At 43.2% G+C, this 13,715-nt stretch overlaps 1 protein-coding gene across 6 annotated transcripts in view; it reads right to left on the minus strand.

The window, feature by feature from the left end:
* Window positions 1-6,981, minus strand: part of HS3ST5 (heparan sulfate-glucosamine 3-sulfotransferase 5) — a 265,381-nt gene extending 258,400 nt beyond the window's left edge. For 4 of the 6 annotated variants that reach the window (XM_084623588.1, XM_084623587.1, XM_084623582.1 and 1 more), the window contains exon 1: window positions 5,922-6,382. The gene's annotated coding sequence lies outside the window, so the exon portion shown is untranslated. The other 2 variants (XM_084623585.1, XM_084623584.1) reach the window with 2 other exon arrangements.
* Window positions 6,982-13,715: the final 6,734 nt, after the last annotated feature.

Below are 13,715 nucleotides of genomic sequence, written 5' to 3' on the forward strand. Positions count from 1 at the left end.
TAAACAAATTCTGTGGTGTCTGTTTTTATTTATTATGTATAACATAATAGCAGTAAGACCAAAAAAACAAAAGCTGCCCATTTGCAAAAGACCCAGGATGCTGTACAAGGCTATTGCCATGAAGATAAGCCCACTGTACTTGTCAGACATGTCACTTTTTAAGGTATCATCATAGTAGCAAATCTAGTTAGTGGAGTGGATGGCATTGTGGTCCAGCTTGTACAGAAAGCTTATATACCTGCTGAGCAAGTTTAAGCACCTGCTTTGGAGGACAAACCCCTATTCTTCAACTCATGTCACAGTTATTTCTGTGCAGGATTAAACCAGTATTGGCATCACCTTTATGACTTTTCAAAACAAGAGTATATACCCATTGTTTATAAATTGAGTCATAAAGACCTTTTACCAATCATTTCTGGTATTTAGTTTTCTTTTTTAAATAAGTTTGCCTAAATGTAATATCCAGTTATCCCTTGCACATGCATCTGACGAAGTGGGTATTCACCCACGAAAGCTTATGCTCCAATACGTCTGTTAGTCTATAAGGTGCCACAGGACTCTTTGCTGCTTTTACAGTTATCCCTTGGTAGTCTCCAAATGTCTCTACTATAACGAAGACAAACAGTTTTATTTATGATAGTCCTTTGGAGACTCCAACAAATGCACACAGTCAAAATTATTCAAGACATAATAATACAAGATACTAGTACAGCAACTTGAATGGATAAACTTGATGTCATGCAGAAAAGAAATGGACTGGACATGAGTGTTATATACCACACCATGACAGACATGTTATTTTAATCCCTCTGCATAGGAAGTCAGATCTTCTCAAGAAGCATCCCATTGCTATCATCAACATGCATCATGACCACAGGTACCAGTGAGATAACATTATCCGTTTTTGCAATGTGAAGCATAGTGTGTCACCTCAAATATCTTAAAGGTTCTCTGGGTTATTAAATAGTTTAAGTGTCACAATTTTCCTTAATTTACCTATTCAATAATAGCTGAACCTTATAAGCTTTAGACAAGATTGTTTTGTATTATGTTATATTGGTGTCTGTTAGTATTACTAGAGTTCATCGTGTGTTACTTTAATTATAAAGTTTGTTCTTTCATACTTCATCTTTGAAAATTCACTTGGGTCTGAGCATAAGATGTCTCAGCCCTACAGAATCACTATATGGTTTTTATGTAATTAAAAATGCATTTGAACATTTTAAAAAAAGATTTACAACTTAAAAAAATAAAGTAGAATTTCTTTAAGGTGCTTCCCACCCCACCCCCCAAAAAAAAGTTAATAAAATTTGTCAAGCAGTCATTACATAGTATAGCCCAACCACTGTCAATATTTGTGGCCCTGCTTCAGGAAAACATCGCTATCCAGCAAAGCTATTAAGCACATGCCTAAGTTCCAATGACTTCAATGGGATTTAAGTACATGCTTAAAGATATGTATGGGCTTAGTGTTTTCCTGAACGTGAGTCCTTCTGCTATAACCATTTTATTTTATTTTAAAATGCGCACTACTTTGCATAGTTACAAACTCTTGATTCAGCGCCAAATCCTGCAGTCTTTACTGAAGCAAAACTCCCAATGCCTGAGAAAGAAAGCTTGGATTTGGTACTAGCACAGTATTTACACAGACCAAAATGACTTCATTAAAGTCATCCATTGCCAGATACTGTTTACCTAACGAAGTATGGATGAGTAACAAAATTCCAAGTAAACATTATCTGCGTTGCAAAATTGCAGGGGCAGTTTATTTGGTTAAAAAAATGTTGCTGTTGTTGTTGTTTAAATACACAAGAGTGTTTCAAATTAATCTTGAATTTTGTGAAAGCTTGCCTTTACATAATTTACATTTTGGACCAAAGTTGATATAACAGTGTTTCCCTTGATGTATGTTTTCATGTTATTTAGCCACTAGACTCTATTGTGTGGTAAACTCATGCATTTCTAAGGGAGATTGTTTTCTCTAGAAAGTCATGATTTAAACAAAGGAAAACAAAATTCATGAATTAAACCAGTAATAAAAGCTAAGCCAGTACACACAAGCCACTAAAACATCAAGTTATATATGACAGTCCTTCCTTGTTCTGTTGCACTGAATTTAGATATTGTGGTTCTCCAGCCATGGTATGCATAATTTTACATACCATCTGTTTTACATGTCATATTCCATACGTAGAATGCATAACCTGAATACAATATTTTGATGGATTTGAGCTACATGAATGTTTTTGTTCTTAAATTGATGGGTTATGAGTTAAGAACGATATTCTTCAATTTCTAAGAATTTGCTCTACAAATTAGGATATGACACCATACAATTGATTTTAAAATATAAACATGACAAGAAGTCAGAAGAAAGTCAAGGGTCTTTTTGCTGGAATCCTGGTAAGAATGTTTACAATCTAATTATATGAGCTCAGTAATCTGTCAGTATCAGTCATATGATAAACAAACTGGAAGATTACAAGACTTTATAAATATGTTTCAAAGGAACATACTTTTTTCAGAAGCCTAAATGAAAAATTTAGACAAGAGTAATATCTGGATCAAGCAACACTTTTTCCTCAGCAGATTATACTGACAAGAAGGTTAAAAGTGACTAAAGGAGGTTCAAATGTAGATTCTTCATTTACTAATTTCCTTTCCCACTCCCTACAACCTCTGATCTAGGAACCCCTGCCCCCCCCCAAAAAATCACATACACGCTTCATTTATGGATAAACCTAAAATACCAACGAGTATACACCTTTCTAATTTCAGAAACCATACACAAATGTTTGAAGTATCACTTGGATTTCTTAATGTATATGTGAGCAGTCATTGGGACAAAATCTAAAAAGGTGTATAACACAGCATAGCTGATGGCCTACCAGGGGTTATGCTAAGATTTATGCAAATAAATATCCTTGTTTTCAGAGTTGTGGAATATCCACAACTCCAGATGAAATCAACAGGACCTGCAGTTGCTTAGCAGCTTGGGGGGGGGGGGGGAGAATCAGGCCAAAGTTTTTAATATGGAAAAATATTCATTATCTAAATAAAAGTAAAATAGTAAAAATAACTTATTGCAATGACTGTCAGTAACTACCAGATAAGACAAGAAAAACGTCAACAAAATTCTGTCTAACTGAGCCCCAAATATATAGTACCTGATTTAAAACAATTTAAATTCAGGATATTACAGTAAAGTTAGGGATAAAAACTGCAGTCTGACATTTAAGTCTGAGCCTCCTCCCCATAATGTGAAGGTTGTAAGAGAAAAGAGAAAGTGACAAAAAGAAAAGCATTTATCTACGTTAAAGCCTTGCCCTCCCCCCCCCCCCCAGCTCTAATAGGAACATCTGTCCATAAATAAATATTATGGACACATTCAATTTAATAGCAATTCTGCTGAAAGCATAGAAAAAAGCTGATTGCTAGGACCAGTACCTTGAATTGTATATACAGCATATATGAACTTGACTTTTTTATTAAAAGGGTAACTATAAGAAAATATGGAAAGGTTATTCTTTGCTATGAAGCATCCTATTTCTAACAATTATATATCTGTAGGCATCTTGGATTACTGGCAATGACCCTGACAGTTGTTAGATATTTGTATAAGGATATTAAGTGTTTTGGAGTTCTTTTTAACATTTTGTAGAAAAGTTAATAAGATCACTATATATAGAGCTTCCACAAATTATTCTTTTGGATGAGAATTGACAAATAGATCTATAAAGTACAAATAACATTCTATCATTTTAGAGTAGGTGAAGAGGATTAAAAAGTGGTCAGGGTATGCAAATGAGAGGGTTTTTTTCTTAAAGGTTTATTAAAGATTTGGGGTCCCATTACTATATTGAACTGCTTCTAACCCTGATACTCCACTATGCAGACAACATTCTATGAACTAAAACTTCCATCTACTACTTTTTTGCATAAAATATGCTTTGTAATCTATATCATGTTCATTTTAATTATTAAGATGCATTCTTGTTTGTGTATATGTTATTCAGGAGTTCTTAAAAATGGAAGAAGAAATAAAAAGTATACAACATGTACTACGTTCCCCCAAGGAGAAGGGGGAACTGTTCAAGAACTGAATATTATGCAACACCTTTCCTTGTGGATATTACATTTCTCTTGTTAATCTCCTGTTCCCACTGCTTACTCTTAGGGTCTGATCCATAGGCTATTGAAGTCAATGGGAGGCTTTGCACTGAGCTAAGTGGGCTTTGGATCCGGCCCCTCTCTGGTTAACAACTTTATAGTAGGGGAGGGGCAGGGGAAGGGGAAAGTAGAGCACTAGAAAAAAAAAAAAAAACAGAACATTCTGACCCCCTGGATATTTTGTGGAAGTCTGTGTATGAAGTGACTCAGTCTCCCTTTTGTTAGCAAACATTTGAAGAGAAGACAATCATTTAGATTTTTCTTCTATGTCCGAATGGAAATCTGCAAGATAATTCTGACACAATGCAGCTAAACATCCCTTTGGTAACAGCTATTCTTATCTTCTTAGAATGAACTTCTTTCACTAATCTCTGCTACTGTACCTCTTTCAGCATGCTCTCTTATTCTTTTCCTTTGAACAGTATTCAGCACGAGCCCTACCCTTCTTTCACTGAAGTCAATGGGAGTTTTGCCATTGACTTGAATGGGAGCAAGATCAGACCCAGTATTTCAAATAAACGGAGACAAGATATGCTCCTCATGGTGCTGCTTCTAAAACCAGGAGAAATATTGAAATCGTGTAGCAAAAATCTATTTAAAAGTCTCCAGCAATCACCAGCTTTATCTGTTTCCCACTGCTTTGCCTGACTCGTGGGAAGGAACAAACAGCCCCCTTGCTCTAGAGAGTCTGACATCTGACAGCCGGAGGTACCAGCGATCTGAGAGGAGTCACCAGGCACAAACCTCTAGTTGGGTGCAGCCAGGCACTAATTTGATATCAACCATTTTGCAAATATTAAAGCTCCCTTACGGGAACAATATTTTGCAGCCAGAACCCGCTACGAAGCACATAATGGAGAGATATGGGCTGGCAGGAAGAAAGGATAGTAGTTGATGAACTCCATAGGCGGCTTCCTTGGGTAAGGGCTGAATTGCCTGTGGTGGGAGTGGGGAAGACCCACGCTGGGACCCAGGCGACAGGAGGCGCGATGCCACCTACCCCAGGAGCGGAGCCTCTCCCACCGCAGGTTACATTGGCTGGCGGGAGAACAGACCCTCTCACTCCCCTTCTACAGCTCTGAATCGCATCACTACTAATATAGGGGTCACTCTAACAGTAACAGTATAAACCACAAGCCTCTGGCAGCCAGATATGGGCTAATTCCTTACAGCAACTCCAACCTGCCCTCGGCAACACAGAGCCCCGTGCCCAGCTCCAGCCTTATCCCCAGTAAGGCACAGAACCAATGGTACCCAGCAGAGCAATGCACAGAAACCCTTCAGCAGGGCACGGAACCAATCCCACAACTGTACCCAGAGCAAGGCACACAGTCTGCAGCAACGCAGACCCCCTACAACTGTACCAGAGCAATGCAGAGAACCAACCCCTCCGAAAAACTGCACCCCGGCCAACTCTCACAATGCCCCCACTGTACCCAGAACAAGACAGGGAAGCCCCCACACGGCACGCCCACAGAACCCCCAAAGTGCCCCCCAAAGACATGCACAACCCCCACACAGCAGGAGCCCCAGCAACACACAGGAGAACCCTCCTGCGGTACCCGGCGCGATGTCCGAGAGATCCAGCCCAGCCGCGGGAAAGTCCTTCTCTAAAGCTTCACCTCAGCATCACCTCAGCCGCTTCCTCTCGCCCCCCGCCTGGCCGCGCGTGCGGTAAGCCCGGGCACCGCAAGCGCTTAGCCCAGCAGATGCTGGCAGGGGCAGGCTTCCTGCTCGTCACCACCACTTACCGGGCACCCTGAGAAGCCGGCGGGGGGCAGCGGGTCGGGTTTCGCCGTTCAGCAGCCAGGGCTCAGCCCCGCGCGGGAGACCCCGGGAGCGAGTGGATCTGCGGCGTGTGGGAGAGAGACACTCACACGCACTGCTGGAGACGGGGCGGGGGCGCGGGGAGAGACGCGGAGTTCAGGACGCGTTTTCTGCACACCCCAGAGAGGCTGGGGCCAGGTGCAGCAGGGCGCGCGCCCGCGGCGCGGGCACAGCGGCGGCGGCAGCAGCCCCAGTCCCTGCACTGCCCGTCCCCTGTGCCCGGGAGCGGCGGCAGCAGCCGCAGGAGATGCAGCCCCCCAGCCTCACACAAACTCTCTCGCTCGCTCCCCCGGCTGAAGAGCCCCACTCCCCTGCCTTCCCCGGCTGCGGCGGGAGGCCGGCGTGGCAGAGGAGGTCCAGCCTCCGTGGCTGTGAGGGAGACCCGGCGGCTCTCCCGCAGCGCCCCCTCTACCTCCTCCTCCCCCCGGCCAGTGAGGGGCGCCCCGCAGCTGCCGCCGCCCGTGGATGTGCCCAGCTGGGCGCGCGAGTCTCTGGGCCCGGCGCACGGAGCAGCCCCCGCCCCCCGGAGGTCACAGCCGCGCAGGCTGGGAAGCGCAGCGCGGGTGGCCCCCGCGCAGACACACAGGCGCGACCCGGCCGCTGCTCCGAGGGGCCCGGGCCTGCCTCAGCCACGCACTGGGCACCCCGGCGAGGGTGCAAGCATGCCCTAGGGGACCCGAGCGGGGAGGGGAGCGCGGCTCGGCAGGCGGGGAAGGAGCGGCCGGGGCGCTGCTGCTTGCTTCTGTGAACTGTTGCCGGATATTTCCACTGCAGCGTAAGGAAGCGGCAGCATCGCCGAGACAGCTTTGCCATACCTGATTTGATGCCTGCACCGCCCACCCTCAGCTCACCTTCTTCCCAATGATGGGCTCAGGAGTTAGGTGCCATGGTTTACTTCCTGCCCCATTAAAATATTTTCCCCAGGCTAGGGGGAATGATTTAAAACCCCAGACACCCCCGTTCGCAGGAGAGGGAAAAATAGCCACCGTCAAGTTGTTTCCTTGTTGATTTGCATTTTAAGCTCGACTGCTGCTGCCGGTCCTATTATAGAGTCTCACTAGTGTTCCCCAGCGGGCATACCAGGCTGAAGAGAGGCAGCTACACCTTGTCTAACTGGAGTTTTCTCCAGATGATCTGCTCTAAAACTGTCCTACCCTTGAGATTGGGGGGGGGGGGGGGCTTTTGAATGCGAGTTTGGGATGGAAGTACTGAGCTTTTTTTTTTTTTTTTTTTTTTAAACTACTACAGCATTTAGGAGTTTCAACTATTGTCTCTGAAGGTATACCTTTTGGTTTTTCGTCATTGAGGGAAGGTGAAGGGAACTAGGGTAAACTGGATAATTGCAAATGAGAAGTTGGAAAGTGGTCTCATGAAGGTATGAACTGGTTCATACATCTGTGAGCAGGCTGGTGGCCAATCACTCCACTGAGAAAAGGATTGGGCCCAAAGTATCTCAAGTAGCAGAAAATACCAACTGAGGGCCTGATTCTTCTTGGGCCTTTACTTGTATAGTTATTTGCACCAGTACAAAGTGGCAGGTTTCAGAGTAACAGCCGTGTTAGTCTGTATTCACAAAAAGAAAAGGAGGACTTGTGCCACCTTAGCGACTAACCAATTTATTTGAGCATGAGCTTTCCTGAGCTACAGCGCTCATGCTCAAATAAATTGGTTAGTCTCCAAGGTGCCACAACTACTCCTTTTCTTAGTACAAAGCAGGTGTAAAATGCTACCAATCTGCTACAATGCATATATATTTGCTATTCATAGTGACATAAGTCCCAGAGTATGAAGAATGATAAACAAACAACAAAAGAGCCTGCTACCATTCAGATTTATAATAATTTATATCCACTTTACACCAAAGTGTAAGACTACACAAGGCGCTGCACACAAGTGAATCAGGAGCCTGCTATTTTTCATTCCTCACCCATCAAACTATGGGACTCAAATGTTCACCATGAATGACTGAAAAAGCTGCAGGATTTCTGGGGGAAAAACCTGTATAAAAATCCAACTTCTATTTACCAACAACTCCTTCAATGATAAAAGTTAAACAAAATTATGTTGTTAAATGTATTGAGCAGGAGAAAATGTGGCTGTTTGCCAAATCTATGATCCATTAATCTCTTTAGCTCATTGTTAGCAGGCAACAATAGCACACAATCAAATTCTTATATTTTAAAGACGTCATTTTCTTTTCTTTTTTACTAAAATCCACTCATAACAGATTAAGAGAAGCCTTTAACAATACAAGCAATAAGGAAGGAGTACAGTGTATTTTTATTGAACAAATGATGCTAGTAGTTTGCACTGTTTCCCAGGGATTAAAAATATTGCTTGTCCGATATGATAATATATTCAACAAAGGTGAATGATAGTATATGAAAAATTCATACTTTACATCAAACCTTTTAACTAATTTAATATTCAGCACTAAAACATATATTTATGTTATCAGTTTTATTTGTAGTTCTGTTTATACACAGAAATGAAATGAAGCCCAGTGTGGTAGAAAACGTTTTGCTAATTAAAATATGCAAATAGAACATCTATTTTTCCCCTCACTACCTTTCTTTTTTTTCCATATCCTTTATATGGCGCACATAGAATATTATGCATATACTTCAAAGATTTTTTTCCCCCTGAATAAATAAGAATAATCAGTAGTAGAAGTGCAGCACGCAACACAACAGTAGCAAATTAGTGTCTGTACTTAAGGAAAATCATTGATAGGGATACAGGTGGAAGTTATGTCTTTTAAAAGCAAATATGGAAACACTATAAACTTCCTTTATTTTGTTTAGTTGCTTTGTGTTATAGGAGCAGTCACTTGAGATAATTATGTCTCCATCCAAACATGGTTGTCATGTCATCTTAGAAGGTCTGTATTCTAAAGGGCAAATTCCATCCCTCTCAGTGGAGACATGTGGAGTCTTTTCTGACTGCAGACTGGAATATTTGATCAAATCCTAAGAGAGGCACTTTTCTCAGGTGTAGCCATGTGCTGCCAAACCCCTCCCACTGCTCAGTGGATGCTACAGATATGTGAATAGTCTTCTTCCCTTACATGGCCCTCAGGATTGCATTTAAGTAAAACATGAGAAAAGAAATATGAGGAAGAACATTGATCATGGGGGAGCGTTACCAGATTTGCCCATTACTTTGGGGGTACTCACTTATTAGGGTTATTCTTCCGGGGGAGGAAATCTGTAATTCTATCAATGTACCGCTTGTGTCACTTGTGTTTTCATACGGAGCTCTACTTCTCCCTTCTGCAAGTTCTCCTCCCAATGGAGCTATCCTGCAGGACCTAGGTTCCCCAGGGCTGGGTTCCTCCAGCCTCAGAATCAAATCATAGAATATCAGGGTTGGAAGGGACCTCAGGAGATCATCTAGTCCAACCCCCTGCTGAAAGCAGAACCAATCCCCAATTTTTGCCCCAGATCCCTAAATGCCCCCCTCAAGGATTGAACTCACAACCCTGGGTTTAGCAGGCCAATGCTCAAACCACTGAGCTATCCCTCCCCCCATGAACACACACACACTCTAACAGAGCATGTCTGAGCAGACCGGGTCAATCAGCACTCCCAAGCTGTCACCCTTATATGCCCTTGAACTCAGCAGGCTGGGTCAAATAGCACTTCCCAGCTGACACCCTCATATGCCATGGGCACTGCACCAGAATAGAGTATGCGTGAACAGGCTGCGTTGAGCAGCACCTCCAAGCTGCCACCCTCCTATGCTACAGGTTCAGCACGTCCTGATCCCCACTTTCACGTTACAATTGTTCTGGTCAAAACCCACTTGATGAGCAAACCCCACAGGATTTTTGGGCGGTACAGGTAACAGGAGCATTGCTGCAGAGCAAATGGGGAAGCCAAAAACATAAGAGAAAGGGAGGGAGGGAAGCAACCGGCTTAACCATAAGACTTATTTATTGCCAGGTAATAACCATAAAAGGAGATGCAAACAAAAAAGAGTTACAATATTAAATCTAGCTTAAATTTGATTACAAAAGTCAGGTTTAGAAAACTATACCTGATCACCCAACTCAGGGTTAGAAAGTTATACCTAGAGAGAAAGAGAGAGTTGGATTCTTACCACTCTGTGAAGCTTGAACCAGTCGGGGTTCCCAGGTGATGGTGGTAGCTGAGGGTCCGGAGTGCTGGAGACAGGCAGAGCCCTGAGCACGATCAGTTAGGAGAAGATGAAGTCCCAATAGAACTGATGCAGATTTTGGATCCAGGCATCAGAACACTTACTTGAGCGTGGGTAAGGGCTTTTTGTAGGGAAACAACAATGGTTCAAGGGAGGACACTAGATTTGTTTATGGGTAAACTGATGGCTCAAGGGAGTATACCAAAGTTGTTTTGTTCAGGCCAGACAATAGGAACTGATTATTCCTGCCTATGGGCAGTGTTCCTTCGGAGCTCACAATGCAATTAGGCAGTTTCAGTATTTTGGATACCAATAAAGGATATTTTACTAGAATTGGTCTGATAACTATGGAGCTGGGTGTGTGCAGATGTGGGTTCATTAACATCTTGAGCAGAGATTCCCCCATCAAGTAGTGCTTCCCTGCTTTTCTGGTCCCAGAGTTCAGTGTGGTTCTTGGCTTGGAATCTCTGTTCTCCATTCTGTATGCTAAAGGAGATGCCTCCACGTCCCATCTTCGATGCAAATGAGGCTAAGCAAGTTGCCTTAATCCTGTCACACTTGTCCTGAGGGGTTTAGGTGTGTCTCCCACTGCCTTTTCATTGCTTTTTGTAGGTCTTTTTTCTGATCAGTTTTGGTTCAAGCGGAGTCCGAGGCGTCCTTTGTGACTCAGACAGGCTGGATACTGAACCCTGGTTCCCCAAGAACACAGAGCTGACAGGAGGCATGACAATGATGACATCCATCAAAGTCTCTAGGACATCTAGAAAAGTGTTTTCTAGTTTTGGAAAATTCTTAGGGACCCATCTTCACCCCTCAACCTTCCATTCCCTAACTCACCTTTCTGAGAGGATTAATGCAGCTTTAAACCCGCAATTAATTCGGTGGTCTTTGCCCAGAGGGAGAGATGGACTAAAGTCCGTGGATGGCTAGTGATCCGATTTGCATAAGTTCCTTGTGCCAGAGCACAGTTCTAGAGGTCCAGCTACTATACTATAGTCCTCAGGATCACTCAAGCTAGTGAAAAGCTGGAACAAAAACAGGAAAAAGGATGTGCCTTATCCCTATGTAAGATCAGTCTAAGATTTGGCCTTCAATTTGAAGGACAACACTAAATATGAATGGGAGTTTTACTGATGCATTATATTGCAATTAGAGGCAGGAAAGGAAAGAACCCAGAAATGCAATAGCGTAGAAATAGTGCACACATCTACAAGAATGGCTATAATTGTTTTGACTCTACTGAAAGGAAGCCTAAGAAAACCACAAAGATTAAGATGATCACATGGGTCAGGCACTATTATTGTTTATTATTTGTACTAGAGTAGCAACTTGAGTCTAGAGCCTATTTGTGCTAGACATTGCATAAAAGAGATGGTGGTCCCTGCCTGGGAGATTTTATAATCCTTTTACGTGCAGGACTGGGATTCAGGAGAACCGAATTCAATTATGGCTCTCTACTGGTCAAACCAGGATATGTCACAGGGGAGACTCCCTCACCCTGGATTTCTCTTTGCAAGCAGTACTCTCACACTCTTATGTATGTTCACAGTTTACTTTATTTACAAAGTCTTATGCAAGCTTCATGTCCCCTCACTATAAGGCTTTCCCCAAGCTTTAGTGTACCTCCTTGCCAGAGGGTGGGGAGCAGATGGGAAGGAGAAAAGGTCTCACCTCTGAGATCCTAAGCCTCTTTGCCCTTCCTCAACCCTTCCCCTCTCCCATTTAACAGTCCCCAGTTGACAAGCTGAATCCCCTTGTTAATTGATTAACTACCCAGTCTTATCCCCCAGTTTGACCAATGGGGGCAGGTTGCTTACAAAGCCTTAGGCTACTCCCACTATCACACACCTCCTCCCCTTTTCTCTTGTTTTGCTTCCTTCCTCCTTTTCTTTCCTGTCTTGGGCTGTGTCTTTCCTCTGGGGACTGCCATCCCCTCCCACTAGCAAGGTGTCTAAACTGGCTCTCAAAAATCCCTATAGGAGCCTTCATCGGAATGCACTATTTGGTGGAAAATGGGGAAGGGCTAACTCCCATATTTGTTTCTGCCCACCTGTCTTCACACCAGGGCAACCTTTTACATCATTGGACTTCTTCCATGCCTTTAGTCTCCCTTTCTACTATCTAACTCAGGTTACCTTGGATTTCAGTACACTGTTATCCTTGCTCTGTCTCTCAGCCTTTTTACATACCCGCTTTGCCTTCCTCCTCTGTCAAAGCTTATTCTACTTCTGCCCCCTTTTCATTTCCCTATACCTTTGGGTTCTTTGTCTCTTGTCTAGTCTGTCCCATTTCTCCCTTTTCTAAACCACCTTTGACTTCTTGGCATTTTTCCTTGTGGCCTCATCTGCTCTGCTCTTTCCTTCTCTAGAGGTTTGGTTCTGTGGGTATTTCTCAGTATCCTCAAAGGAAAAAGGCTCCAATCCATCAGTTAATACAGGCTGGGGCAATGACCTGACTACACCAACCCACTTCCACCAACTGTTCCCCAAATTTCTAGAAGCACCTGGGCCACTGGGAAGATTTTTCTTTCCCCGTGGATATGCTTAAGACTGAGTTGTGCAGCAAGACTGAGGCTTGCCTCACAACCATGTAGTAGGGCTTCACCCAGTCTCAACCAATGACAGCCCATGGTAGAGCCAACAAGGCCCACCCCTTATTTCTACCCAACCTTCAGAGACCAGGTGTGTTTGCTTTAGCTGCTTCCCAAAGGTTTCTGTCCATCCACAAAGCTCAGCAAGATCACAGACTATACAAGGGCAATCCCTTTTCAGATGTCCTAAGCACCCACACTGATGAACTATTTCACAGTTCATGCAGCAGTAATAATAGACAAAGCAATGGGATACCATGGGTAGGCAAGGTATACCAGATTGTGTCATCTCAGACAATGGATCACAGTTCACCAACAAGGAATTTGCACACTTTGCCAAAGATTGGGAATTTAACACAGCCACCACCTACAAGAATCAATCCAAAGACAAAGCTAAATCAAACAAAAACAAACAACCCCCCCCAAATTCTCTTAAATAAAAGATTAAAGAATAATACATGGGAAGCCATCCTAGAGTGGAGAAATATCCTCTCCCTACTAAAAAGAAAAGGAGTACTTGTGGCACCTTAGAGACTAACCAATTTATTTGAGCATAAGCTTTCGTGAGCTACAGCTCACTTTATCGGATGCATAGTGTGGAAAACGTAGAAGATCTTTTTATACACACAAAGCATGAAAAAATGGGTGTTTACCACTACAAAAGGTTTTCTCTCCCCCCACCCCACTCTCCTGCTGGTAATAGCTTATCTAAAGTGATCACTCTCCTTACAATATCATATCAATATATATATATATATAATATAATCAATATCATACACATTGCAAGAAGAGTGATCACTTTAGATAAGCTATTACCAGCAGGAGAGTGGGGTGGGGGGAGAGAAAACCTTCTGTAGTGGTAAACACCCATTTTTTTCATGCTTTGTGTGTATAAAAAGATCTTCTACACTTTCCACAGTATGCATCCGATGAAGTGAGCTGTAGCTCACGAAAGCTTATGCTCAAATAA

The sequence above is a fragment of the Lepidochelys olivacea genome (assembly GCF_965140295.1).
Source record: "Lepidochelys olivacea isolate rLepOli2 genome assembly, chromosome: 3".
Classification (NCBI taxonomy): domain Eukaryota; kingdom Metazoa; phylum Chordata; order Testudines; family Cheloniidae; genus Lepidochelys; species Lepidochelys olivacea.